The sequence below is a fragment of the Ailuropoda melanoleuca genome, chromosome 9 (assembly GCF_002007445.2).
Source record: "Ailuropoda melanoleuca isolate Jingjing chromosome 9, ASM200744v2, whole genome shotgun sequence".
Classification (NCBI taxonomy): Eukaryota; Metazoa; Chordata; class Mammalia; order Carnivora; family Ursidae; genus Ailuropoda; species Ailuropoda melanoleuca.
In genome coordinates, this window is record NC_048226.1 from 93,738,915 (window position 1) to 93,750,510 (window position 11,596).

General features: G+C 48.4%; 1 protein-coding gene across 1 annotated transcript in view; it reads right to left on the reverse strand.

Moving 5' to 3' along the window:
- Positions 1–11,596, reverse strand: part of ADCY8 (adenylate cyclase 8) — a 266,226-nt gene that overhangs the window by 228,065 nt on the left and 26,565 nt on the right. The gene's annotated exons all lie outside the window — the stretch shown is intronic.

Consider the following 11,596-nt stretch of genomic DNA (forward strand, 5'->3'; position numbering starts at 1 on the left):
CCCACCTCCTCCCTCAATGCCTGGCGTTGGGAGGGTTCTCTGGGGGCCCGGGTGCCTCCGTCCACTGCATGTGGACCCTGCTGTCGGAGGCCAGGGGGCTCAGAGTTGGAAGGGCTCACAAAGTCGGCCTCCCCATTTGATGCAGGACTTGCATTCTGTCACTGCAGAAAGATCCACTGCTATTCATTGCCAAGTAGCCAGGTCAGGGGTGGGGGAAGTGGACGGGGTCGCTGGGGGCCTCACAGGCAAAGTGTGTGCTTTCTGGGTCCACGGGGTTATGCACTGCATTTTGTGTGTGGCTCCCTTTGTACAGGAGACATCGCCACAGTCTGCAGCCCACCTGCTGACAGCTGGAGGAGCCCTGCTTTATTAAGAACAGGGGAAAGAGGGGCACCTGGGTGGCTCAGTTGGTTAAGCGTCTGCTTTGGGCTCAGGTCATGATCCCGGGGTCCTGGGATCNCGGTGGGGGGGGGGGGGTCCCTGCTCAGCGGGGAGCCTGCTTCTCTCTCTCCCTCTGCCTGCAGGTCCCCTTGCTTATGCTCTCTGTCAAATAAATAAATAAAATCTTAAAAAAAAAAAAAAAGGACAGGAGAAAGACCCTTCTTCCACTTGTGTCTGGGTCTCCTTAAGCATTCACTCAAGTGCCATTGTGTGTGGAAAGACCAGTTCTGGAAAAGTGATTCTGTCCCTGGAGACAGTTGTATTTTTAAAATTGAGGAAGAAAATGGAGGAAAGATGTGTTGCAATCCCATAAGGACTGATTTGTATTTGGATAATTTCCAATATTTTAATGGAAACCAGAAATTTTTAAAGGTGTTACCCTGCAGTTTAATTTATATGAAATGCTGAAAACTAATTTTTAAAGGATTTCCACCTTGATTTGTCCTTCACATTAATGATGTATCATAAATTTCAGAGGATATGCAGGCTGAAATTGGGAAACTACCTAATCGCAAGTATAACTTAATTTTTTGAGTTCCTATTAAGCACAGGGTATCTTATGAAATAATTTTCACATATGTTCTTACATAATCTCGATGGGGAAGGAAGTATTTTTACGTCCATATGAGGAGGCTAAAGTTCAGAGAGGTTGAGGAACTTGTCTAAGGTTGAACAGCCCTCACGGTGGTAGGGCAGGGAACTGAACACAGGAAGTCTGACTTTGCAGGATCCAAGCAAGGGCTGGACAGGACGTGAAGGAGACCCTTTGATATTCAAAAGAAATGGAGCCCTTTCAGGAGACTGGGGTCGAATTTAGCAACTAAATACTTCACGGCGCATGAGGCACGTTGGACGTGTTGCCACATAATGGGCATAGGTGAACGATGTAGGCAGAGGCCTGGTGGCTACAGGTGAATGAGCCTGGCTGACCAGGGTCTGGCATCCTTCTCTAATGGACACCTAGCATCCATTGAGCACTTAGCATAGGCCAGGAATCGTCCTCAGTGCCTGGCAGGCTTTCACTCACGTAGGCTCTCGAGACCCCAGTGTGGGAGGCACCGTTCATTCATTTGCTCGAGACCACAGATGAAGCCAGCGGTAGGTAGGGCTGGGTTGAACCCTGGCCATTGGACTCAGAGCCTGCACTTGGAACGACTTTGCCCTCCGACCTCACCCCTGAGCCCGCTGCTGTGTGAATACAGCGAAAGCTCCCTCGAGCCACAAATGCGGACTTGGCCCATGCACTGCGGATGCTAGGATTTGGCTATTTTGTGGCACCGTCGTGGAGCCTGGAAAGGGGAAGGAGCCGTGAGAGAGGCGTGTGTGCCGTCCAGCAGGCTTGTTCTAGCACAGTTCAGAAGTCATGAAAGTGGTTCTAGGGCATAGAAGAGAGTCATCCGAGGCAGGGAAAAGCCTCGAACACATCTTAAAAACGGTTACTTACATCGATTCAGAGATTCGTGGAGCATTTGACTGTGAACCAGGCCCTGTGTCAGCCACGTGTCTGCATTCTTTTTTTTTTTTAAAGACTTTATTTATTTATTCAACAGAGAGAGAGACAGCCAGCGAGAGAGGGAACACAAGCAGGGGGAGTGGGAGAGGGAGCAGCAGGCTCATAGCGGAGGAGCCTGATGTGGGGCTCGATCCCATAACGCCAGGATCACGCCCTGAGCCGAAGGCAGACACTTAACCTCTGTGCTACCCAGGCGCCCCACGTGTCTGCATTCTTGGCTCTTCCCCCGACAAAGATGTTCTCGGCCACCAGTTCCCTCCATCCATAAATGTTGAAACCAAGGCCCTGAGAGCAACTTGCCCAAAGGTTAGGAGATTCAGGAGCTGTGAGCAGCACCGGGCTCTCTAACCCCAACACCCGTGCTCTTGGCAAACTGTGGAGTGTTTTCACAAGACCTTCTTACAATTGAAGAAATGTCCCCGTGTTTCGGCCTCTCTGCTTTTGGACTGAGGCCCGACCTCATGGACACTGATGGCTGCACCCTGGGCAGAAGGAGAGGCTGCGGGAGTGGGAAGCCTGAACACAGGGGCGAATGAGGAAAATAATATCGGGAGGTTTTGATAGTCTCCACAATCCCCAGCGGCATTCAGGCTTGGTGGAAGGGGGTCCTGACAAAGTGAGTGGGGCAGGTATCCACCCTGCCTGTTGCTGGAGTTTCTGTAGCAGAGACCCGGCTTTACATCCCTCATCTTCACCACTTACCAGGCAGATGACCTCAGGCAAGTTACCTTTCGCCTTTTTGAGCCTCAAGTTTCTCATCTGAACAATGGGAATGAAACTTGGCCTCATATAAATAATGTATATGTTTGCGTATCTCTACCTATCTATCTATCTACCTATGCATATGTGCATGAAAACACTTAACAGAGAGCAGACTTGCAATAAATGTTCTGTATATATTTAAATACGAGGCCACCATTTTTTTCCAAATTCTGTCTGTGGTGTAACCCAAATTCTTGTTTTCTGAATAAATGATGTCTTAAAAATTTTCTTCCTCCAGGTTAAGAAACACCCCAGAGGACCACAAAGTATTAAAATCTTTTGTATTTTTGCTACTTTACAAAAAATGTTTATTTCCCATTATTTATTCTTAGAGAAGACAGTGAAGATGGGGATTAAGAAGCCAATTCTGGAGTCAAAGTGGGCCTTAAATCACCATGTACCCCCAGGCTGACCGAGGCAAGCCATTCCCCTCACTAAGGGCCAGGTACTAAATAGCTCAGTTTGCTGTCCCGTGTAGAGCTCAGCAGCCTAGCCCAGTGGTTAAGGATCTGGGCTCCCAATCAGGCCACCTCCTTGCTGCATGACCTTGGCCCAGTTAGCTCATTTCTCTGGCCCTCCAATCTCCTCACCTGGAAAATAGGAATACTTTCCTAAGAATACGGTTGGACAAATGATGAAAAGCAATTAGCAAAAAGCCTGTAGCACGGGAGTGACTCACTGAGTATCGACTGTGGTGGTGGTGATGGTCATTATTGCTTTGTCGTCTTTTCTGTCACCGTGGTGACTCAGGGAGGGTCTGAGCAGGTAGGCATACAGTCAGGTCTATGTTTCAGAAAGATCACTCGTGCCATGGCATGCAGAATGCGTACCCCCAGGTTAAACTCCATGTGTGAGGCTTCGGTGAAGGATGGCACGGAAGAAGGATTAACTGGATCCCCAGCAGTCACTGAGCGAACAGAAGGGACAGAGAGAGTGCCACCAACATCCTCTGCCAGTGCCGTGGGCTCTCCCCCAGCTGCTAGCCCGTGCCCACGCTTCCTGCCTGCCCTTTATAAATAGTACACACCGGACTGGAAAAACAATCATGAGGAGAAAGGAATGAAGTTAAAAAAAAAATAACAGAGCCATCAAGTAGTAAACTTTAGTGAACATCTAGGAAAAAAGATTAAAAAAAAAAAAAAGAGTCCTGCTGAACTCTGCCGGCAAACAGTAAGAAGTCACATGATGAAAAAACCTGACTTCGCGACTAGTGTCCTGAGAAATGACAACGTAATAAGGGGGCAACACGGTCTTTTTGGAAGGCCACAAAAAGAGAGGATTTTGGAAAAAATAGAATTAAAAGAAAACAGAACAGAGATAGAAGATTTTGCTCATGGAGTTAAAAAACTGTAAAGTAAGGAAGAAGTAAAAATTGAAAAGGCTAACCACAGGAAGGACTGGAGGTGAGGAAAAATAAGTGGTTAAACCCCTTAAAACTGAACAAGGCACACAATGATGAAGTTAATTGTTCCTTAAATAGGAGAGACATAACAGGGGGCCCCCCAAATTTTACAGATAAACCATGTCAATAATAACGCAAAGCAGGAAAGGTATTAACATGGTTACAGTGTATGCCATGTACAATGTATACCCGTCCTCAGAGGGATGAACAAAATAAGTAGCCCTAATCATTCCAAGAGCGTTTCGCAGCCTGGGGTGACTCCACCACTTAGAATCTCCTGTCCATCTCTTTGCAAGGAGAATCTAGGAGAACTTCTGTTTCCACACCCCGATTGTGTACCAGACACTGTCCTTTGCCCTTTAAATGTGCCATTTTGTAGACAATTCAATAGCAATCCTGCTTGGTCTTATTAGCCCCATTTCACAGAAAAGTGAGACTCAGAGATGTTAAGTAATGACCTGAGGTCACAGAGCTCAGAAGGGGTGCCAGGGTGGCCAACTGTCCTGGTTTGCCTGGAACACAGAACTTAATTTTGAAATCTGGACAGTCCTGGGAAAAGCAGGAGTTTCTATCCATGCTCTTCCTCATGGTCCACAAACTACAGGCCAGACAAATCAGTCCAGGGCCTGTTTTTGCAGAGCTGGTGGGCTAAGAGTGGTTTTCACATTTTTTAAGGAATAGTGGAAGGAGGAGGAGGAGGGAAGGACGAGGAGGTGGAGAGACAGAAAGGATTTCATTATGTGGTTCACAAAACCTCAAATATTTAACTATTCGTTGTCTGGTCCTTTTTTTAAAAAAGGTTTTATTTATTTATTTATTTATTTGAGAGAGAGTGCATGCAGGCACGCGCGTGCACGCACACACACAAGCAAGGGGAGGGGCAGAGGGAGAGAACCTCAAGCAGACTCCCTACGGAGTGCAGAGTCTGACACAGGGCTTGATCCCAGAACCCCAAGATCATGACCTGAGCTGAAATCAAGAGTCCGACACTCAACCAACTGAGCCACCCAGGCGCCCCTATCGTCTGGTCCTTTGCAGAAAAATCTTGCCGACCCCTATCTCCTTCAACATTCTGGGGTAATTTCAGGGAAAGAAAGGTGGGTCCCTTTTGGTCTTCCTGCAGTCTTGGGGTAACAGCATGTGTGTGTGTGAGTGTGTGTATGTGTGCAAGTGTGAGAGGCAGAAGGTGTAGGTGGGACGGGTCACGGGTGACATTGGCTCAGCAACCCATCCAGGGTTGAAAACTTATAAAAAATGGGGAATTGACAAGAATACCTGTTTTCTGGTTTCTAGTCCAGTGTTCTTCCTCGTGAAGCAGGAGGAAACCTACAGAGCGTGTTTCCACATTGGCACAATTCCTGGTGGCTTAGTGAACAAATCACTTCCTGGGCCATTGCAAATGGTAGCCAATGTTGTGAAAAAGGAAAGGTGCTTCAGAAGATACAAAGGACCATAACTGGTCCTCTCACCAACCCTGTTTGGATCTTTATGAGAAATGTCAGAATTGATATTTTCTGCAATACCCATGATAATTCCCCAGAAAGCTGTGGGTGAGTGCCAACGCCAGGTGACAACCCTTCCATGGAGGTGATATGTTTAAAGACAAGATTTTCATTTTTGATGAGACTGATCTTTCAAAACCATTCATGACTCTTGTTTGCAACAAACCTAGAAGACTTCTTGATTATCAGACCAAAGAAGGGAAGAGAAAGGTCTCCTATCCAAAGCAGATAATGGCCAAGATGAAGAGAAGCCATATCTGGCAAACAATATGCGCATGATAATGAGTGAATGTACAAACAGTAGAAAACATGAAATATTTCATGCAGAAATATCTCTATTGGGGTGCCTGGGTGGCTAAGTCGTTAAGCGTCTGCCTTCGGCTCAGGGTGTGATCCTGACGTTCTGGGATCGAGCCCCGCATCAGGCTCCTCCGCTAGGAGCCTGCTTCTTCCTCTCCCACTCCCCCTGCTTGTGTTCCCTCTCTCGCTGGCTGTCTCTCTGTGTCAAATAAATAAATAAAATCTTAAAAAAAAAAAGAAATATCTCTATTGAATTGATGATCTGATAAACTCTTTGTGAATTAACTTGTCATAAATATTAATGACTCAGGGAGAAAATCAGAGGCCCGTGTCTACACTACGTCAGGATCACATTCATACAAAGCCGATCAGTACCAGACCTCCCAGCTTCCCCACACTATTACGAAGGTGAAGAAAGCAGGTCCGACCCTCAGAGCAGTGGGTCTCAAACGGGAGATTTTGCGCAGTTGGAGGCATTCGGCAAAGTCGAGATATTTTGGAATGTCCCATCTGGAGGGGACAATCCTGGCATTTGGTGATGGGGGCCAGATGTGCTGCTAACCGTCTTAACTGTACAGCACGGCCTCCCTGCCCAAGAAAGGACCCCCCCTGCTCAACAGTCAACAGTGGCGAGGGGGAGAAGCACTCCCCGGGAGTACTGCAGTCACCAGCACACAGTAGGTGCTCAGTAAATTACTGCTGGATAAGCGGGAGGTGAGCAGTTTCATTTTCAAAACTCACTTTGCTTCCAGAACACAGCAAAACTCTTTCAAGTATCTCCACATTTCTAACCTTGTTACGTGGATTTCTTTTCTTTGTGGAACTAACCTTGAGCTCTCCACTGAGCGGCACATTGTGGCGGACAAAAATAAGACAGATGATGTCCTTGCCTGCAAGGAACTCGGGTCTGGCGGGGAAGAGAAATGATTAGACGCATGATTCTCACACAAGGTGGCGGGTGTCAGGACAGAGACACTCCAACGGCAACTAATGGCTGTCATGCCAACAGCTGGCATCATTAACTAATAAACAGTATTGAACCTACTGTGTCATGGACACTGCTCTAAACTTTGTGCCTGGACCAACTCATTTAATTCACACAGTAATCCAATGAAGTGGCTGCCATGATTACTAGTATTAGGTGACTCTATAATTAATTATTCAAATAAAACAATTTTGACAGTGAAGGGGGTCATTCGATGATTCTGGGATCATGGGCATGAACCTCAACTGCCCCGGGAAAACAGGGATGCATGGCTGTCCGATCCCCACTTACAGATGAGGAAACTGAGGCAAAGGCAAATCAAGGAGCTTGCTTCCAGTCACCCTTCCATAAGTGGAAGGGCCAGTCTTGGAATCCAGCCAGTCAGCCTTCAGAGCCTGCTCTTTTAAGCACTAACAACACTATGCGGTAAAGACAGCCCATAACAGTGGAGTCTAATAGAGGGGAGGGGATCCAGGAAGGCTCTCTGGAGGGGGTGACATTTAAGCTGAAGCTTGAATAATGCATAGGAGTTGGACAAGTCAAGACAGGGAAAGGGTGTTGAAGGAGCAGTACGGGGAAGGGCCTGGTGGCAAGAATAAGCGGGAACCATTTGGGAAGCTGGAAAGTGCCCAGCATTGCTGGAGGGTAGGACTGTAAGCTTGGAGTGGCCAGATATGGGGGGTGGGAGCAGGGGAGACATCTACCACATGCAAAGGGCTTCACGTAACAGGGCCATTAGCTCATTAAATCTTCATCTTAGAGGTGCCTGGGTGGCGCAGTCAGTTAAGCATCCGACTCTTAGTTTCAGCTCAGGTCATGATCTGAGGGTCATCAGATCGAGACCTGCATCGGGCTCCAAGCTCAGTGTGAGTCTGCTCTCACTCTATCCCTCTCCCTCCATCTCTCCTGCTGCTATGCTCCCTCTCAAATAAATAAATAAATCTCCATCTTAATCCTGCAAAGTAGAACTTTCACCATTTCATACAAATTAGGAAACAGAGTCTTAGTCCCCCTCTTGCCCCCAAAGCCTACATTTGACAGGGGGGCGGGGAGTATGTCTGATGTCAAAATCCATTCCATGTCCCTGCCTCTAATCCTTGACTGCAGAACCCCTGGCCCTCTTTATGTTAGGGTCTGCAACCTTTCCTCGAGCAGCCCAGCTAGGGATGGCATCGTCAAGGAACTCTTACGAGCATCACTGCTGAGGCCTCCTGTGATGGGAAGAAACGCTTCTTCTAGGGGCTTAGGCACGACGCACATTTAGCTGTCATTTTATAAGGAAAGCCAAGAGCCAGGTCCAGAGAAGTTTTGTCCAATGTGCGTGAAGTACTGGAGGAAGGTTCTCTGTTTGACCGAGTTCCACAAGGAGACAAATTAGAACAGTGGAGTTTTCGCATATGTGCATTTAGTTTATATGTATTCCTTACTAGTTGGGGGTGTGCAAGAGGGAGGGAGAGAGAAGGAGGAGAAGAAAAGGGGACAGAAATCCAAGGATAAAGCGCTCTACCTGGCTTGCACGTGTTGTCCGCTCATGAGCTCTCATGACTTGGCATGAAGAGCTGAGCCTCTCCGGGATGTTTCGGGCCTGTGGCCTCCAGCAGCGTGCCCACACGGCAGCACTGGGTGTCCATGAGGCTTCAAGCTCCACCCTTTTCACACAATATAGTCCCTAAACACAAACCAACTGCTTTGCCTGGAGCTTGCTCATACCAGGGGAGAACCTGGCTGGGTTGGGTTCTGGAGATGATACATCCATTTACTGACTCTTCTGGCATTTCAGGGAATTTTTTTTTACAGCAGGATTTCTGACTAAGCTGTTAGCCTTCAAACCTCACCCCAGCGTAAGCTGTGATTCCAGCGTGGTGTAGTCCCCACACGAGCACCAACAGGGCCCATTACGACATGTTCCAGAGAAACGGAGGTGTTAACCAAAGAAGCAGTCGCAGAGAAAGCCAACGTCTTGATTCACACAACCCCTGGCAGAGTAGTTAGCGGTGGCGGGGGCATCATAAATGTTTTTAGGATAAAAAAATGAATTCATGACCCATGGGCTGCTGGCGGTCAGAAGGGAACCAGGAGTACTTTCTGGAAAGACTCCTCATGCACGAGCATTTGCAACACCACTCAGAAAATGAAGTCTATAAATATTCCCCGGCAGGCGAATCAGCAATGGTTTGAAGACCCAAGTGGACGCTGACTCACTTCTCTTCCCTCCTCACCTGGGTCCTGTCAGGCAGCACATTGAAAGCGCTTTACGGATGCGGCTGGAAGGAGGCAAAGGGCCTGCCTGGCTGTGACTCCGGTGAACCACACCCCCCCACACCACTCCCAGTCAGGTCACTGAGGAAATGCCACATTCTCCCGTCATTCCTGACACCCAGGGCAGGGAAGAGCTGGGAATTCTGCTTCAGCTGCTCTCAAAGTGTTTATTTTCCCCAGGCTAGATTTACAAATCTAGAAATGGAGGGGACAGTGGGAGCTTGGGGTGGTTCCACTAGAGCTTCAGGGATAGATGTGTGGGGAAGAGTCCAGCTCTAGGGGTCTCGTGTCCGGCCAAGGGATGTCCTTTATGGCAGAGAGGTATGGGGCAGGACGGGGTACAAAGCTGCAGGGCCCAGTGACTGCTTCATTTACCCAGTCCCAGAAGTTGATCCCATGAGAGAATCAGGGAGCTCCCTGGTGCCATCTTGTAGTCAACACCCTCCAAAGATGGACGCCAGCTTCTAGGATGCAGTGGCCACTTTCCATCGAAGGCCTTATACGGTGCTGTGCCCCAGGAGCAAGGCTGGGAAACAAGGCGTGTTTCCAGGAGAAGCAGCAGTGGCCCTAGTTGCCATCACTCCTGATGACCCACCTGGGGTGCCTGTGATTACAGAGCCTGACCCCTGGGTTCTATAGCTTTAGAGTTCCGACTTTCCCAAGGCTGAGCACTTCCACCGGGTGGTGCAGCCAGAGTCCCACTGTATCAGAACATATGGCATGTGGGCTCCTCAGGCCAAGTGGCCATTAGACAAAGAGTCACCATCCAGGAAGGAGTTACGCCCTGGCCCGAGAAAGGCATAGTGAGCAGAAGCTCAAATGCCTGAGGGGTGAGAATCTGCAAGATGCCATCAGGTAAACCTCCAAGACCAGCCTGCAGAAGCACTAGCTGAGGGAGAGGAGAATCTAGAACAAGGCAGACAGGAGGGAGACAATGTACATCTGTAGGGGTCCCACGGCCAGCTGCAGCAGCGCTCCCCCAAGAAAAAAGCCCCCCTACCTCCCAGATCACAGAAGAGCTCTCAGAACTTCAGTGGTGCAGTAAGTTCTGGAGGCACAAGGGGTAGACCGGGGTAGGACCAGATCCCCCTCGGGAATGGAGAATACATCTTCCCATGGTTACTGCAGGCAGACGGCCCTCAGCTGTCCACCTCCTTGGGAGATCAGCTCGCTGAAGAGGACCTTCTCACCAAGGTCATGCCCAGGACTGATCAACTGTCAGGACACCTGGGGTGCACTCCTGATTCCAACTCGGAGAACTCAGAAAAACCACCCCAGCTTCAGAACTCCCCACAACAGTGACAGGTGTCTGTGCAAACCCCATCACAGCTCAGCTTGTCTCTTTGCCTATATCTGCCTCCACGTCTTCCCGTCCAGGGGTGCTGATCCTGACAGCATCCCCTAATAAACTTTTCCCCCACTCACCTCCCTCCCAGAGTCTGCTTCTCAGAGGATCGAACCTGTAACAGCCAGGATGCATTCATTGCCCTTTCTAATGTCGTCAGCCTCTGGTATTTGTGGGATGGGTGATTTAATGAATGAATACAATTAGTTTGTACCATCCAGACCATCAGATGGCTGATGGGGATGATGGCTGTCTCGTAGGTAGCTTCCCCTTTCTTCGTTCCTTTCATAAATATTTCCTGAGTCCCAAGTGGGATCTAGGCACTGTTTTAGATTCCAGTGGCAAATGAGATAACTAATGTCCCTTCCCTACGAGGCATCCTGTGGAGACCTTAATTTAGAACAAGTAGTGCAGGGAAAATCTCTCTGGGGATGAAATATTTCCATGAAACTTGAGGAATGAGGAAGGGTTAGCCAAGGAGAGAGCCAGGGAACACCTATTGCAGACGCAGTGATGGGGGGACTGGGGGCCCTTATTTAAGCTCTAATCTTATTTGCCCTGATGCTCTTGGGTTGAGCCCCTCTTAGATCATGGTGAAAACCACCAGACTTCCACAGAAAATGAGCTTTCTACCAATGTGTCTCTGCCCCAAGGCTCCCTTTCCCTGCAAGGATTTGCACGAATCAGAATTACCGTTCCCTCCTTAGACGTCCCCCCCCACCTCTCCTTCTCATGACATAGCAGATGGCGGTGTCAAGAAGGGGATGGCAGCAGTTCCTACGGAAGTTTGTGGTGTGAGCATGAGGAAGGGTTGTGTAATGTGATGGTTACTATGGCAATTTTTATTGGATAATTGGGTTTGAAGAAACATTTTGATTCATCATTAGTTACTGAGCTAAAAACAGCACCTTACGAAGAGCTTGTTTTCTCTTAAAATGCATCTGTTTTTCGGGGTTAATAAAGTACAGTTACACACTCTAAAAGCAGGAACGTTTTCCCCAAGTCATCCGGGTCTCGATCCGGACTTCTCAAAAGAAGGCCAAATTACCTTCTGCTTTACTTCACCAAAAAAAAAAAAAAAAAAAGT